The sequence below is a fragment of the Apteryx mantelli genome, chromosome 10 (genome assembly GCF_036417845.1).
Source record: "Apteryx mantelli isolate bAptMan1 chromosome 10, bAptMan1.hap1, whole genome shotgun sequence".
NCBI lineage: Eukaryota > Metazoa > Chordata > Aves > Apterygiformes > Apterygidae > Apteryx > Apteryx mantelli.
In genome coordinates, this window is record NC_089987.1 from 9,023,370 (window position 1) to 9,039,149 (window position 15,780).

The following is a 15,780-nucleotide window of genomic DNA, read 5'->3' on the forward strand; positions in this document are numbered from 1 at the left end:
GTTATGGAAGGTTTTTGTGTTTGTTGTTGATGAGCTGTGACACGTAACAGAAAATGAGCACATTCATTGATGACCCAGAGTTTAAAAAAACCATTCATAATTAAACTATTATAGATAGGTTCAATTCATTTTTATGCAATGTGGAATTAATAAAGTGAGCATAATTTCAATTTAATAGAATCCATCATTTTCTTCATGGATAGGCTGATCCCATCTTTAGTAATGGTAATTATAGTTGCAAAATGAGGTAGAGGAAAACCAAAAATACTGCATTATTATTCAGGGTAATAACAAACCAGGGCACACACTTGATGTACCTGACATAATGTCAGTATTCTGAACACTTTCAGAAAGAACAGAGACATGTCCATGGATGACAAAGGTCTCATTTAAGATATGAGGATCATGTAACTTGAAGCCTCTAGAGTAACTGTCAAAAGACATTACTGTTCACACTTTTCAGCTACAGTTTCATAACTGTATTCAAAGAGAATTAAAGCAATAATATCCCTAATACTTTCATTTAAGAGTGTAATCTCTGCTTTTGTTTGCCTCAGTTTCCTACCGTGTCATTTTCACTATCTTTGATTCCAGACGGCTTCTTTTATGTTCTGGTTTATTCTTTGCCACTGTTTTTTTATTCTATTTGATTTGCTAATTTTGTGTCTGTTTATATTCTTACTGCAGCCATGCACAAACCGCTTTTCATTGCTTACCTTTCAGTTTCATTGTATAATACAATAGAGTGAACTGTTGTTTAAAAAGTGGAGACAAGATTGGGACCTAAGAATCTGTTTGTTCTAGTTCACTGATTATGATCAACTGATTCAAGAAAAGAGCTCAGGAAACTGACTGAATCTTGATCGAAGTCCTGCCTAGCTAGACCACCACTGGGCCTTTCTGTACATCTCTCATGTATCAGCTGCATCACCAGGCTATCTGAATTTCTTTTTGCTAATGTATACATTCACCCAGCACCTTGAGAGGAAAAAGACAGTTATCCTCATTTTTACAGATGGGAGACCCAAGGAACAGATAAGCCCAATTTCAGTCTCAAATAGATCTGAAGTAGGAAAAAATATCCAGACTGTAGGACTACCTAAAACATTCCAGAAAAGCTCTCCACAATTATCTTCAGCTAATCACAGTATTCCATTTTTAATACTTATAATAGTTAATAGTTAGAATAGTTAGACAGAGAGGTGCTGATTCACAGAAAACTCTCACCCCTCCCCCAACTCTCTAGGACTCTCTGAGAGAGAGGAAACCATGCCCTCAGGCGTTTGCCTTGGATGCAAACTCTTCCCCAAAGCCACAGCCATGTGTTCATCTTCAGTGTTTGTGGCAGCAACAAAGACAGGGCAGTTTGTTTCTACTCTTTGCTTTCTTCATTTCAGCACATGGTTTCAGGTTGATTTTTCTGTATTTCTCATACACCTTCTTTCTTCTGAATCCCTATGTTAAGCCAGATGATAGCTGAGGCTTTCTGTTTTCCTAGTTCTGGCCTTGGCCCTTTCCATTTGGGGATACCATCTGTCTCCCCTTCTGTCCTGAGAACACAGCCACCACATATGACCTGTGTCCCACTGCAGTTCCACTACTGCCTTTTGCCATTGCTTTCTGCAGCTATTTAATGCCCGACTGTCCTACGTAAAGCGGCCTCAGATGGTTGGCACCTTTTTGTAGCTGGCTTTCTGCCTAGCTTGGAGTTCATGCAACTATTTCTGAGCCCCGTCTGCTGTTCCTTTCTTGTGTTTCAGCAGACACCCCTCCTGTAAAAGGGTCTTAATTTTTTAACACAACCATTTCTAATACTTACAAGTGTTCAGTGCAGTTGTGTCACATTGCCAGATATGTATATATCCTTTCCTATCTTGTTTACTTCTCTATTATTTCATCTATAGTGCACTGCGGTTCACCATAGGGGGGCTGAAAACTGGATATAGAGAGTCTCAAAAATTGCATGCAAAGCCAGTTTTCAGTCATGTAAAACATATTCCCTCTTTTGTGTCTTTATAGGAAAAAATAATCTCTCTCTCTAATCTCCTACTGCTCGGGGTCAAGCTTCATGCATTCTAATTAACAGTGCCTCCTGCACATCTCTCTCTTTTCCCACCTCAATGAAATAGCAGTAGAGCCATTTACTTCCTTCCCCACCTTGCCAGTCGTGGAAACAAACCGGCTTCTGGTATCTTTAAGATGGTGTGAGATCTCCAAACACAGCTTCAGAAGGCTGTTCCCATTCCGGTTGACAATTTCTACTGGCAGCAGAGCCTACCTTGCTCCTCCTTCCTCAATACAGACAAAAGATGGGGAAGACTGTAAAAAAACCTAAACTGTGGGAATATCCCATTCAAGGTGCTAGCTAGAAGCTGGGCAGTTCCTATATACCACATCCTTCCCTTTTGTTCCCTTAATCATCTTGTTATTCACACTGTTCTGAGCTTTTCTTCTGTGTTGCTTGAGCTGTATTTTTCCTTTCCTCTTTAAAAGCTTATTATAACTTGCTAGGCTTCATTCTCAGGCACAGAGTACATGGCACTTGAGCGCTAAGACCTCTTTGTGTTTTTCAAATGATTTTCTCAAGTGAATGTCAGAGCAATATCTTATAATACATACTTTTAGGATTGCAGAAGAGGAATAAAAAGTTAATCACTACATACCCGCAGCAGTAATTTGAAGGCTGCTTACTAAATCTGTCAAACTAGACAAGCTATAGCCTAGATCAGGAAAGGCAGAAAAAAATACAATAGGCCAGCTTGGTCAAAGGTGCCAGGATATTTCTATTTATTTAAACATATTTAAGCTGTCATGATTTTACAATTCTTAAATGCTCTGCTTTCAGCTGCTTTCACCACCCTGGCTTCTGAACATGCTTTGCACACAATGATTAGGAGTATCCCAGAGATAATATATTTAACTTGCCTTCCTTCTTAATCCTAGAATTTCAAATTCACGTAGAATGTATTCCGTTACATAGAATAACATTACAAACCTGAAACCATTACAAAACCTGAAAGCATAAAGGTACAGTTTTATGCAGGTAATTTTTCAAACTTCAGGTGACTGTTTTGCATACTTCAGTGTCTGAACACAAGGAAGTGAGTGCTCTGTCTAAAACCACATAATATGTAAAGCTGGCAGTCCAAACAGAAGCTCTTTTCTAGCAATTGGCTGTCAAACACATCAAGAGTTTAAAAACATAAACATCAGCTATGCAGCCAGCTTTGAGCTAAAATTGAAAACTGTTGGGAAGGTACCTGTTTTGTTAAGGAAAAGAAGAGAACTGAAAAATTAAATAGCGAGTACTTAAATATTGATTATCATAAAACTCTCTGCTTGCATGTGATAGTATAACTGATTTTTGAGTGTATTTACACTAAACTGAACTGTGCAAATGGGTACAGTGAATAGTTTTTTCTTATAAAAAAAATAATTTTCAAGTTACCTGGAATGTGAAAATAAACACAAGGAAATGCTATAATAAAGCAAATTCACAAACTAAACATGAGTTCTTTGAAGATACGTGTTTGTAGCTAGATACTTAACATCACAGCATCATACATCAGAACTAAATGGCTATAACATGAGGATAATTTGATTATTTTTCCCCATTTTCTTGCAGTTAGATGTTTATCACGGATAACTGGTGCAGAATTGTACGTTATTCAGGAGAACCTGGCTGAACTCAGTTATTATGATTTCATGCAGTTTCACAAGAAATTACTAGCCACATTATTTGTGTGGCTTTCAGAGCTTCCTAATGTAATTTCACATGCATTTTTACTAAGCCATGCGTTCCTGTGAGTTTCTTACAGACTGACTTGTAAAGGTTATGTCTCTCATAATACAATCATTTTGCAATACCATTAAATTTGAAATATTTTGCAAACCAATAGAGATAGATCATAACTTCTGTAATTACTAATGCTTTTCTGGAAGAATTGACAGAGGGGTGAAGAACACAAACCCTTCCAAAAGCACAGTATTAAATATGCAGGAATAAACAACTGTGCCCAGTCTGGCAGGGTTTGATATTCACTAATATGTTAATTCTGATTCTCTAGGAAGTAGTATCGAGTCCTGCAGTCCCCTTCTCAATACATATGGAGACAAAAGTCTCTGTGACAGTTATCACTTTTTTGGCACGTTAGATACCTGACCTGTTTTCCCTGAGTAAAAAATAGCAATGCTCCGGTTATAAGTGTGGACACTGTTTGGAATATTTATGTCATTTACTGTAAGCAGCTAACCTGTCTGTAACTCAAAACATTCAAAATTAGAGGTCATTGTCCCATATATCCTCAAAAAAGAAACTCTGGCCCAACACGAATACAGACAAATTTTGTACAAATCAGTATCACAAAAGCTGTAAGTGTGTAACATATGTGAATCTCAGAACAGCCAGAATCCATACAGACTTAGCAATGATTTAGTCTAGACCTTTATCCAAATTGTCTGAGCTCACGGTGAAGACTACTGTGGGAGGCTGCAGGAGACATCTGTACTAATTTAATGATGGTTGAATCACTGTCAGATTTCTCTACCCACACAAGCTTGGTAGTGCTTATATCACTCTAGGAGCACAGAAGAGCCAAAAAGCCATATGGTCCTCTCCTCACTCAGCTGTCCTTTAAGTTTCCCTAAAGGGGTATTCTTGTTAGGACAGGTGACCAGCTATCCTGCACTCCTCTCTCTTGGTGTTGTGAATGCCAAATACTTGCAGTATACCACAGACTGAAGTTAAGAGGCAAAGGAGCATATCGTGATTTCTCAGGACCTCTTTCCAAATGATATATGGATTCCCCAGCTTCAAGGAACCGGTTATCATGCAGCCCACCAGAGAACGTAACGGCCACAAAAGGCAAAACAAGGGAGAGAAACACCTGCAGAAGGGAGATCTTTGAAGATCTCCAAGGTCTGTGCTGGAGTTTGCTTAAGAAAACAGGTTCAGGTACCAATTAAAAGGGCACAGTAAGAAGGAAAAAAAAAAACTTTAAAAAGCTGAAAAAGAGGTACAAGATTTAGAACTGAAGCTTTTAAATGATCCAAATGATGCAAAAATAAAAGAATGGCTCAAAATCTGAGCATCTTATGTACATTCCCAAAATTTATCTGAAAATACTTAACAAAATTCAGAGGCCCACCAAACGACAGCTGGTCACCTGGGCTGATAACAGCAGAGTCAGTATTCGTCAATAAATAATGATTACTAATTACTTGTATTACAATAACACATACAGGTCCTTGTTGACACTAGGGCTCTGTTGTACTGTGCTGCATACAGACCTAACCTTCACTGAGTTTATTTCACTGTCCTCTACCTATGGCAGAACATTAAAGGGCTTTTTCCTCCTCCCTTTTGCAGAAAGATAGATTACGAAGAATGAATCCAGAATATATCATTTTAGTAACCAGCTTCTCAGACACTGCCTAATTTCTACAATTACTACCTATAGATTCAGTATGGCTTAAACACATGGGAAAATAAGGTGAATTCTCAAATAAATTTCTAGTCCTAAAAGGAAATTATTTATGTGCATATGAGTGGTTTCAGAGGCTGATTTACAACCCAGGAACTCAATAGTAGTCTCTTTGTCTCTCAAATTTCAAGGCACACTGGACTCTGTACCTGAACATATATAGAGATATAAAGAAAGAGATAAAAAAAGAAAGACACCCCTAAGTCTTTCTGCACACAGAATAGTTTCATTTAATGAGCAGCTTTTCAATATTTTGTATTCTCCTCATTGGTCAAAGCATGGCCCTGTACTTTTACTACCTAAAATACAAGCCTTGTTCCAAGACAGAATTGTTAATATCCTGAGTTTTTTCTGTGGCGCTCATTACTGTGGTGTCAGAACATGCTATAGACATGGATACATTCTTTTCCACAACAGTTACTATATGGCAGAGATGAGTATGATTATCCTTGTTTTATATATTGGGAACTCAGACAAAGAAATTAAAAGGATGCTTACTATTAGCAATACTATTTAATAATTTCAGCTGAATAATTTCAGATTTGTAAAACTTGATTTTTACATTTTGAAGCTACTGTTGAGCTGAGCCAGTGACAAGGAATGTAATTAGACTTCAACTAGAAATACTGTCTTCCTCTCAGTGGACCACAGCTAAACATTTGGCCAGCAGTGTTCCCTGTCAGCAGCGGACTGACAAAGTTCTGGCAACTCAGGTCGCTTTCCATGCTACACAACAGAGAGTGCTATCAGGAGAATTGCCTTTCCCCATCATTTCCTCACCCTCATCTTTGTCTCCAGCTCCCACTCCTCTTTCTGTCTCAGTGCTGCCTCCTTTGCACAATTTTGTCTCACGCTAAATGGGTGTAGTCTCTGCTATTCACCCTCTTCGTTCAGTCCTGTTTACAATGTCCAGAACCTCCTACTAGGGTCTCTGCTCCACCTACCTCACCTTCATCCTTTCCATCCAGCTCCCAGTGACTGCCACATTCATCCTCAGTCATTTGATTAGCTTCCCAAGTTCCCATTATCTCAATTTTTTGTCTTCAGCCTTCTTTTCCAGCTAATTCCACTCCCTTTTTCATGGTTTCCCCCGCTTGTTTCTCTCCTATGTAAACATTCAGATTGCCCATCCCCATGGTGTCTGAATCTCACCTTCCTCATGTGGGGTTCTTCTCCAAAGTCCCTATTCCCAATTAGCTCACACCCTTGTCTTTCCCCTGTCAAGCTCTTTCTCCAGACCTGTCCAAAACTACTACTAGCTGCATAGCCATAAGGCTTATATTCAAAGAAAGCCTGAGGCAGACACCTGACATGAAGGAGGTTGACCTAAAATGTTACGGATCAGAAGTTGCAACTAAAATCAAGTTTATATTATTTCAGATACTGAGGATTCTTAATAACAGACAATGCCATTAACTCTGCACAGTGAAAGGTGAAAGAACACTGTTGTACTTTCATATCCAAAACAGGTTATATTCTAAACAACAATGAGAACTAAACATTTCTAAACTTTCTACAAAAGGGAATAGAGTTCTGGTTTTGGGGCAGTCTTCCCAGTGATTGGTCCAGAAATTACACAGCTGGGAAGCACTGCTTGACCAGTGCCTGAGATGCATTTCTTGGCTTGACATTTGAGTACCAAAGACACAAAACCCCTCATCTCCTGGAGGTTGGTGATATTCTACAAGAACTTTAATGAAATCACTGCCCAATATTCTGATTTTACAAATCAACAGATTCCAACAAACATTAATCTGAATTTGCCTGGCCAGCTCTAAATAATACATGCTGTATTTTCAGCAGGTGAGAATCTCATGGCATGTTATATCTGCTATCTAACTATTTATTCATATTATGACTCCATAATTTATTGGAAGTCCAATTAAATTCATAATTTACCACTAGCCTACAAGTTTGTTATTTATATCTTTCTAATACTAATAAAACAGTTGTAACTGACTTTAATATAAACTGGATAAATAATGAAATCAACAATTATCTAACTATGAGATAATAAAGTCTTGAAAATAGCAAGACCCTGAAGTAAAGTAAAATATTTGAGATTATTTATCAAGTCAGTAAAGCTGCCTTTTCACATTTACTCAGAATATAGGAAATAGAATATTTTGTTTGCCTAGGGAGATGGGATCATTGGGTATGTAAATGGACATTGATGGCAAAGCTAACTGAAAAGACATTCTGCTGCATGATGTTCTTCAGCAAAATATTAGCAGCATAAATGCACTATTACTCAGTTCTGTTACAGATATTCTGGCACAAAAAACGATACAGATAACAAACGTCTCTTGGCTTATCAAATATAGCTCTTTTTTGACACAAATTGGGATCACAGGCAGTCAAAATCACAATGACAGCATGATTAAACCAACCCTTTTTTTCCCCCATACCTAAAATTTGCAGACATATTAAACGTCTCATTACTGACCACAACTGGTTTCTGAGTTTGTATGTGCTTATCAGCTGTACCATAGCTCCCTGTCTCAGCTGTGCCAGCTCCACTAATAGGTAGCTTTCCTCAGAAAAAGACAGAAGCCCACAGGAGGAGAATGCTGGAAGCCATAATCTTCTTCAATGTGGTGCATAACTGCTTCTGATTATACAGCAACACGTTAGCAATGCAGCTAAACAGGGAAACCCCATGGGTTTTCCAGTCTCCTTTGCTTTTTCAGTATGTACTACGAGAAAGTATGACACAGTGGCTCAAATAATATTTTCAAGAAAGAATAATTAGCCTGAATATAACCCTGTCCTCCTAACCAGCACAGAATCCAAGCAATCTCTACCTGACAAAGAGAAAATACACAGCAATTTCAAAGGAATGCAACACTTACATTTCCTATGACAGAATAGAAAGCAGAGTCCCTGAGAGAGCTATAGAGTCTTCTTTTGTTTCATATATTATTGATATGCAGGTTTAACAAACAGTTCCAGGTCTGTGAAAGAATCCAGAAGGACTGAAAAATCCTTATGCTTGTCAATAGTTATGAATAGCTCATGAACAGTCCTTTAAAGATGAGTTACATTCATGGAAATTGTAATTAAAAATTGTATTTAGAGATATAGTTCCACTTCTTGATCTTTGAAAACCATGGACTGCTTACACTTCACCTCTAACTTTAAATCTTTACACACTGTTTGTCAATATGGTTAGTCTCTGCTCAGTCCAATTCTAACAGTTAACATCAATACCATTCTCTAGACCTGAACAGAATGTACATTCATAAGACAGAACAGAAGACAGTGGAGAAGTTGTATATATAGAGTGTACTTATTCTTTACACATTACACTTAAAAAAAAAAAAAAAAAGCAAAACCAATATGAGCTAACTAGTTAAAAGTCTGACAACTGCTCTTCACCAGTAAAAAGGAATGAGGTTGTGCAGAAAAGGTGACAGATAACAGAGAAGATGTAAAAAGGCTGGAAAAAGCCTCCATCTAAAGCATGCTGTATTGTCACAAGAAAAAAAAAATCCACCTATTTCAGCTTTCCTCCATCTGCTAAGATACAGTTCCAAAGGGATGGAAATAGTGAAAGACAAAAACCAAATATCAGCCAGTGTGGAGGATGAAAACAACCAAGAAATAGAAATACCTACAGTAAATAAAAGAGAAAGTAGGGAAGAAACAAAAGGATGTAAATACCCAGCATAAGGCTCCTAAAAATCAAGTAAAGTTACATGACTGTTAGGCAATTTAAATCTTGCACAGAAAATGAAGCTGAAAATATTTAACTTCCAGATGCCAGTTTATTGATTACAAGATTTTTTTTTTTGATCATGAAAGACAAACAAACCACAGCCTTATGAATACCTAAAGCAAGGAGGAAAAAAAGAAAACCCCAACGATCTGTGTATGCTTGTGATAATAGGGTTACCTGGAGAGTTTTTAATTTGCTAAAGACTTTTTCCTTCCTCTGCTGTTCGTCTACAAATATAAAGGGAGGTGGGGTGACAAGGCGGAATAGATGAGACTTGACAGTAACTGAAATTTTAAGCCTGAGTGGAGAAGCACTGGAGAAACAGTCCCTCACCGTCAAAAGGATGAGGGAGTTGCTTGAAGGGAAGAAGCTCTTCCAAGCAATCTGCACGAGGAAAAATTAAAGTGCAGCAGCTGGTTGAAATCAAGGAAAATACATTCCTGAAAGGTGGGCCACAAGTTGTTTGCAAAGATAACATAGATTTCAATAGCTTCTTTGGCTGCAGATGAGAACTAAATGAACCTCTGAGTTTGTTTTTTTCATAAGTAATACCTGATTTGGATCTCATTACATTCAAAAGTAAGTGTATTTCTTTGCTAAGAATACTCCAGAACCTGATTTATTCTGCTTGGTAGCTTACTGCCAAGCTCATTTCTTCTCACTCCCCGTGGCTAAAGCTCTCTTCTGGCCTGATTCTCTTCTGGAACTGACACTTTATATTGATAGCAAAGAGAGTCATCATCAAACTGGCCATGTCATTCAGCCCCAGGGTACAATGCTGAGACTGATCACACATCCCAAACACCAGCAATTCACTTGGAGTCTTGCACAAAACAGACATAACCCTTTCTTTGTTGTCCCGCAATTAAGGTACCGTTATCATCCTCTGAATATTAATACACTCAGATCATGCATGTTACTTCACAATCTGAGTGAATTACAACAGTAGTTAAATTAGTCTCACCACACCTTTGAGAAGCAAAAATTAGTTTTTCTTCCCATTCTGCTTATGGGGAAACAGAGTCACAGAAATAAGGAGGCAAAATTTTCAGAATAAACTGAGTTTCCGAACATCCTATGGACAGCTGCCTAAGACCACTAAGAAGCCAGACCCAAAATATGCGTAGGCAACTGCATACACCTTTTACCTATATTTTTTGAATAAAATTAAAGATTCAGTGGCACTCAGTCACTTCAACCATTCATCTTCATTTTACCCAAAAGTTAATTTAGGAAACAAATACAAGATTGGGAAAAGATCAGTGTAATATTTTTCCTGAACTTGTTTTGACTGAGACGTTTCAATCTGATTTTATATTCAAAAAAGTTTTTTCATGTCTGTATATTTCTCAATTTCTTTTTTTAAACTATTTAACATTTTAAAACATTCAAATTGTAAATAAATTGTTTCATTTTAAATTCATTTCATTTCATATCATATTAGGGGCTTCTTTGGGGAATAACAAAAATACTATGCCTAATCCAAAGTATTTTTAAATTTTTGATATTCCAAAAATTATTTCAGTTGATACAAAATTAACTTTTGTCCCCAATTTTTCAAAATTGCCCATGAAACAGAAATCTGTTATTCATCTCAGAGGAAGCACTTGAGTTCTAGGAGAATTCAATTCTTACCTGTTTTAAAAGCAAAACCACACAAATCCTCCAATTAAACCTTTACTTTCAACAAAAATGAAGCAATTTAATTCCCTTTATCATAATTTATTTCCCTTATTAGAACCAGTTTTATTTTAATGTTATGGTGTTTTATGCTATGAGTCATTCTGTAGATATTAAGATGGCTTTCTGTTGTGCCTTAACTTCACTAGCATCACAAACATACGTTAAAACGCATTTGCTGTGATTATATTTCAGCATATACAGATCAACATATATTTTGCTCTTAGGTATAGAATCCCTATTGTTCATGTAATTACTATGAAGAAATAATGCAAATGAGCCTTCTGGAGACAATTATTGGCCTTTCTTTTTAACTTTATAATGTTATAAACAAGAATTGACATTCTGCTCAGGGATGGACAGCAAACACCCGTTTTATTGAATGCTTTAAATACTTCAAATTAGCAAGGGCTAAACAGCTGTTGTTGGCATTCATCTAGTACATATTAATATATGTAAAATCACATCTTAGATTGTGCTTTAGAATCACATAGGTCAAGATACGTCTGATTAGTATATCTCAGCCAACAAAAGTAATGTTCTTCAGTGATAAAGGGTGTGATCATCTATATCTCAGTAGCTGCCAGTATATTTTGAGTAAGCAATCACAGCAAGGTAATTTAAGACTGGAGTAAAATCCATTTTTATAATACCCACCAAGAGTACTTCTTAACTTGCATAGGATTTAGAAGGCCCTTTAAGATTATTCAGACTTTTTAGTAGTTTGTAACGCAAGTCATTGAACTATATTAGAGGATGATAAATACCCACATAATACTTTCTCCTAAACTAGTGTCCTCTCATTCCCAATGACAGAATTCCCCTTCAGTTACTTTTAAATCCACATAAAACATAAAGAAGTCTCACATGCGAAGACAATCCTTTTCCCTCAATAAACAATCTCCGCTAATCACATACCCATGCTGCTGTGGTGCAAAAGAAGATGGAGGTGCAAGGCACTGCAGATGTCTACCTCTGAAACGGACAGTCCCAATTAATTCCTGCCACTGGCACAACTGACAGTACTCCGACACAGAGAAGTGACAGGGTCATCCCACCATGTCAAAGCCTCAGATGTTCAGTCAAACCCCCCTCTCCACGTTCTCTTTCTCCCCCTTTTTCTCCTAGCATGCTTTTCCTTTTCTTTACATTATTTGGGGTGTCGTGCATAAAGGAATATCTTGCTGCTTTGTCTAGTAGCCATCTAAAATTTTTATCACGTACTCAGCTGACTAAGACGTGCAAACTATCTGCACCAGCAGAAAAGATGACAGGGGCCATTCTAGATGAATGATCCCTCAGACAGGGTCACCACTGGTGCCCTTTGATTGAGCTATAAGGCCCTACAGGCTGTCCCTTGGACTTGGTCTTTTTCGCCTGCTCTGATCAGCACAGTCTGAGAATCCGTATATACTATAGGGGATCCAATTGCTTACTTTAGCAGGGATCAGGAAATAATATTTTCAAAACTTGCTCTCAACTTTTTTACGATATTGCTATGAGGAAGGCCAGTTTTTCATAAATAGCAAATATCAAATAGGAGCCTGATAGATTTGACCCAAGGCAAAAAGTCAACACGTAAGTGTGTCTGAAAGCTGATGGACTGGGTTTTGGGAAAGGAAGAGAGATGATTAGACCTGATCTCTCAGTTATTCAACATAGTCTCTTCCTAATCATTTCTTCCTGCTTATTATACAGAGTCCCTAACTTGGCCAAAGGATTTTGGAATAAAAGTTTTGATGCTCAAACCCAATCATTCCTGTGCACAGTCCATCCTGTTAGTGCTCTAAATATATTTTGCTAGCAAATGAATCGGACTGAGTTTGCTCTGGCTTTTGGAAATCTCCAGTCTTTACTAGGCACATTGAAGCTGCAGGTAACAAAGCAAGTCACTCCCACCATCATATTAATGAAGTCCCACACGTTTACTATATAAGCATTGTAGTAATCTCATGCCTTGGGGAGAAGAATAAATAACGAAAAAGGACCTCTGAGAAAAACAAAGTGACAAAAGGGGAACAAAAAGTGAAATAGGGTGTTAAAGACATTTTATGATTTGTTTTAATCTGATTTCAGATGGTTATTTTGTTCACTGAAGAATAGTGAAAAGTAAAAGATTGATGAGAAGTGAATTGCTTTGTGCCCCTGGTAGCTTCACAAAATGGAGATAACAGTATTTAGATATCAAATGAATGTTGTTCAAGAGTCAAAAGAAAAATATTCAAGATCAAATACTTTGTTTCATTTTAAATTTCCTTGAGCACAAATATTTTGTGAAATTCCATGTTTGTTTTTCATTTCAGTTTGGAATGATTTCAGTAACCTCCTTCTTTAAAAATTAAATTAAAGGTTAAATGTAAATAGATATTAAAATGTTTTCTGCAAATGTCAGAATAAAAAGGTCTTAATTTTTGAGGTTGTTTCTTTCTGAAACAACCGGAATCAAAACATTTGTGAAACATTCCATTTTTCTTCCCTTCCAAAGGTACAATCAAAAAAGGATACCAGCTCTGCTCTGAATTCACTGTGATGCCCCGCTGAATTGCAAAATATCAAAAACTGAGATAAAACCAGAACAAAGCCCAAAGGAAAAAAAGCAGTTTTCAAATGTGCTACATTAGTAGGCTCTCCCATCACTTCAAATGCAGAAAATGTACTTAGGTATCTCATTATGTTATGCAGTAGCAATTTTTTGTCTGTGCCTATACTGAACACAAATCCCATGTTAGAATTATTCCAACATTCTAAGAATTTTCATGAATGCCTTTATTGACAAAGTTGCTCTCTGATACCAAAATACCAACCAAAATTTAGCAATTTCTTTATTTTAAGTAAGGGGATGTGGGAAGAACTCAAAGTAAATTTATTCACATGGAAAGAAAAAGCATATTTTCAAAAAACAAAGTTAAGCTTCAAGAGCTTTGATGTGTTTCATTTTTCTTTCTGGCACTTCTTGTATTATAAAAATGGAATGGAATTTGTACTTGATGCATATCTAAACTTCTACAAGATCTGTAGTATATGAGTCTGAATTAGGTTAGCATTATTTTTGAAAGGCCAGGGAGTGCAACCATAGTTTGACTCTCTTCAGCCAAGCAACATCTGTGCTTTGAACTGACAGAAGCCTTTAAGTGTAACAGCTTAGATAAGCTGATAAAGATGAAATCAGCCACATCTGCAGTTACTTAGATCCAGTTCCATTCAGCCCTATGACACCACAAATCTCAGCTAGTCTTGCACAGTTTAAGATAGTATTATTGGGGGATAGTAAATAATAAGCTGGCATAGATAATTAGATATCAGCTAAAAAGACACAAAAAAATAGAACAAGTATTTCTTTGTTCCCTCTCTTCCAGAATATATGTTGTTACAACCAGAATAAAATTATTATTGACTTAAAAATCCTGAACAATTTTACTGAGTTATTCATTAGAAATTTTATCTCTAGCATGGAAAGAGCTTTCTATTCCTAACATAAAATTAACCTGAACAGAAGAGCAATGTATTCCATACATTACCTCATTGTTACATTTATTTGTCTAAGGTAGTTTGGCTGTCTTGCAGGAATAAGAGCAACAGAGGCATTACCCTGTGCTAAATCCTCCCTATTGTAGCAACTTAACAGCAATACCAAATGTGAAGTCCTACAAATAATAGTTTATTATCCAGGAAAACATCTTTTGTTGTTTGAATGGTCAACACATTGGAAGGAAATGTCACTGGAATGACACACACTGGTCAGATACCTTCTTTTATGAAATGCTTTATGTGCACAATACCAGAAAATAAGCAGAATAGGAAGTACTACATCTGTGCCACCTGCAGAGTCCCAAATACCAGGGAAATCAGGACAGAAATGAATCTACAGCATTGTACTGGCCCATAGTGGCCAAATCAGTTGAGTAAATGTCTTTTAGCAATCTGGCTACCATAACATAGTTCAGCTTCATTTTACCTTCCTCGTAGACAAAAATGAAGAATATAAACTCCAAATGTAATTGGCCTTGCTGTGCCCTTACCAAAGTCAATGCTATTTTGCCGTGGCAACAGGTTTTGTGACAGCTTTTAATTAAAACTAATAAACAATGGGATTAAAATGGAAATTACAAAAAACATTCACGTAATTCCATGTTGCTTATTCTATGTGGCCACCAGAAGCACACAGGTGATTTAGTATTTCAAACTGATTTTGCAAACAGATCAGCTGTTAATGTAAAATTGTTAAGCAAATCATTTCAGCAGAAAGCCATATTGAGATACAGTTATGGGAAGAGGTCACATATGCAAAACTAGGCTTTGCCTAATTGATTTCCAATTATAAAATCAGAGGCTCTAGAGTTTGTGGTTAATAGTGCTTCCCTTTACCCTGAAAAAATAAACCTACGGCACACGCTCACACACAAATACAAATACACATAAAATGTGTCATTGTTTCAGTAAGCAAGTATGTGTCCTGGCACTGTTTATCTAAGAATGAATCAGACAATGCCTGACTGAAGGCCATCTATGGAATTAAGTCTACAATGTTTCACTGATGGCCAGCTGTGATACAGCAAATTGTTCCTTATAAGAAAGCTACAACAATGTCCGTTTGGGCTAAAAAAGTCCAAAGCAAACAAACAAAAGAATCAAAAAACCCATGGGCATATTCTACAAGGACTGAATAAATTTAAATCCAAATATTGCATAATTACCTAATTTTGTGTTTTCCTTTGTAAGGAGATAATAGTTAAGAATTTCATGTATTTAATTATTTCATTCTTAAGCACCAAGCATAGACTGCCAGGACATCTGAGTCTCTTGTCTCATTTCATCTTTGCATGAAATTGGACAATTCTCAGGATGAAAGAAAGCCAAATAGTACAGTTCTACTTATTAAGTGTTCTCAACATAAGGATG

The 15,780-nt window shown here is 36.8% G+C and overlaps 1 protein-coding gene across 2 annotated transcripts in view; it reads right to left on the minus strand.

The window, feature by feature from the left end:
* The window catches only part of CDH8 (cadherin 8), a 150,526-nt gene that overhangs the window by 103,160 nt on the left and 31,586 nt on the right, over positions 1-15,780 (minus strand). The gene's annotated exons all lie outside the window — the stretch shown is intronic.